This window comes from Populus nigra, chromosome 2, assembly GCF_951802175.1.
Source record: "Populus nigra chromosome 2, ddPopNigr1.1, whole genome shotgun sequence".
NCBI classification, from domain to species: Eukaryota; Viridiplantae; Streptophyta; class Magnoliopsida; order Malpighiales; family Salicaceae; genus Populus; species Populus nigra.
In genome coordinates, this window is record NC_084853.1 from 10794787 (window position 1) to 10797286 (window position 2500).

Sequence of the window (2500 nt, forward strand, 5' to 3'; positions counted from 1 at the left end):
GTCAGCGTGCCCCCCTGACGAATTTTCCTGCCTGGCCCAGTCCAGCGTCCAGCCCCTGTTCGTCGAAAAATCTGCGCTGCCGATTTTCCACGCGGCAGCCCCTCTTTTCGTCAGCGTGCCCCCCTGACGAATTTTCCTGCCTGGCCCGGCCGGTCCAGCCCCTGTTCGTCGAAAAATCTGCGCTGCCGATTTTCCACTCCGCAGCCCCTGTTTTCGTCAGCGTGCCCCCCTGACGAATTTTCCTGCCTGGCCCGGCCGGTCCAGCATCCAGCCCCTGTTCGTCGAAAAATCTGCGCTGCCGATTTTCCACGCGGCAGCCCCTGTTTTCCTCAGCGTGCCCCCCTGACGAATGTTCGTCGAAAAATCTGCGCTGCCGATTTTCCACGCGGCAGCCCCTCTTTTCGTCAGCGTGCCCCCCTGACGAATGTTCGTCGAAAAATCTGCGCTGCCGATTTTCCACGCGGCAGCCCCTCTTTTCGTCAGCGTGCCCCCTGACGAATTTTCCTGCCTGGCCCAGTCCAGCGTCCAGCCCCTGTTCGTCGAAAAATCTGCGCTGCCGATTTTCCACGCGGCAGCCCCTCTTTTCGTCAGCGTGCCCCCCTGACGAATTTTCCTGCCTGGCCCGGCCAGTCCAGCCCCTGTTCGTCGAAAAATCTGCGCTGCCGATTTTCCACGCGGCAGCCCCTCTTTTCGTCAGCGTGCCCCCCTGACGAATTTTCCTGCCTGGCCCGGCCGGTCCAGCCCCTGTTCGTCGAAAAATCTGCGCTGCCGATTTTCCACTCCGCAGCCCCTGTTTTCGTCAGCGTGGCCCCCTGACGAATTTTCCTGCCTGGCCCGGCCAGTCCAGCGCCCAGCCCCTGTTCGTCGAAAAATCTGCGCTGCCGATTTTCCCCGACGAACCTGCAGCTGCACAAATCCGCGCCGCCACTGCCCCATTGTCTGGACCAACAGTCTTTTCCATCAAGCCCTGGACTATAAATCGTCCAGACTCATCGCCAGCACCCGCTGCCGATTCTGCCGACTTTGCCGATTTCGTCGGCGCTGCCGATTCCAACACTGCACCCACCGTGTCTAAACCAGCGCTGTTTCGTCAGCGTGTCCCCTTGATGAATTTCCCTGCCTGGCCTGGACAGTCCATCTTCCAGCCCATGTTCATCGAAAAATCTGCGCTGCCGATTTCCCCGACGAACCTGCAGCTGCACAAATCTGCGCTGCCGATTTCCCCCCCTGTCGGCATGGCTGCCGCTGCCCCGATGTCCAGACCAACAGTCTTTTTTGTCGACTTTGCCGATTTTGTTCGCGCTGCCGATTCCAACACTACCCCCTGCATCCAAACCAGCATTGTTTCGTCAGCTCTTCCCCTGACGATTTTAGCCCTGTAACAAACAGTAGGCCTCCAATCCCGCCAACGGGAGCCAAGTTGATAGGGAAGAGAATTGAATGACGCGCCTGGTCCTCGCACCCCGCCACCCGAGGGGCCTTTTTCCCGGCAGCCTCTGAAAAACTCTAGCTTTCACGGTCCTCGCCGCCCCTCACCACCATGGCAGGCCTCTAATCCCACCCATCAGCAGTTGTAGCCGATAGGGCAGTGATTTGAATGACGCGTCGCGGGCCGCCGGGTCATCTCACCCGGCCATTAATTGGAGCGTTTTTGGCTGGCCGAGGATGGGGGGATGGATCTCTTCTTCCGAAAAAGCAAACAGTACATCGGGAGTTATGTTGACGGGGCATGGAATTGAATGACCCGTCACGGGCCGCCGGGTCATCTCACCCGGCCATCCCGGGGAGCGTTTTTCCCGGCAGCATCGGGGAAACTCTTGCTTTCACTGCCCGCTGCCCAAGTCCCCACTCGCATCGGCCCCCCGCGCCAACAAGCCAACGCTGCCGAATCGGCAGACACTGCTGCCGAATCTGCCGACACTGCCCCGCGGGCTGCCACTGCCCCAGTGTCTAAACCAGCGGTCTTTCTCGTCGAGCCTTGGACTATCCAGTCCGTCCTGACTCATCGCCAGCACCTGCTGCCGATTCTGCCGACTTTGCCGATTTTCTCGGCGCTGCCGATTCCAACACTGCCCGCCGTGCCTGAACCAGCGCTGTTTCGTCAGCGTGTCCCCTCGACGAATTTTCCTGCCTGGCCTGGACAGTCCACCGTCCAGCCCGTGTTCGTCGAAAAATCTGCGCTGCCGATTCTGCCGACTTTGCCGATTTCGTCGGCGCTGCCGATTCCAACACTGCCCGCCGTGCCTGAACCAGCGCTGTTTCGTCAGCGTGTCCCCTCGACAAATTTTCCTGCCTGGCCTGGACAGTCCATCGCCCAGCCCATGTTCGTCGCAAAATCTGCGCTGCCGATTTTCCCCGACGAACCTGCAGCCGCACAAATCTGCGCTGCCGAATCTGCCGACACTGCCCCGCGGGCTGCCACTGCCCCAGTGTCTAAACCAGCAGTCTTTCTCGTCGAGCGTTGGACTATCCAGCCCGTCCAGACCCATCGCCAGCACCC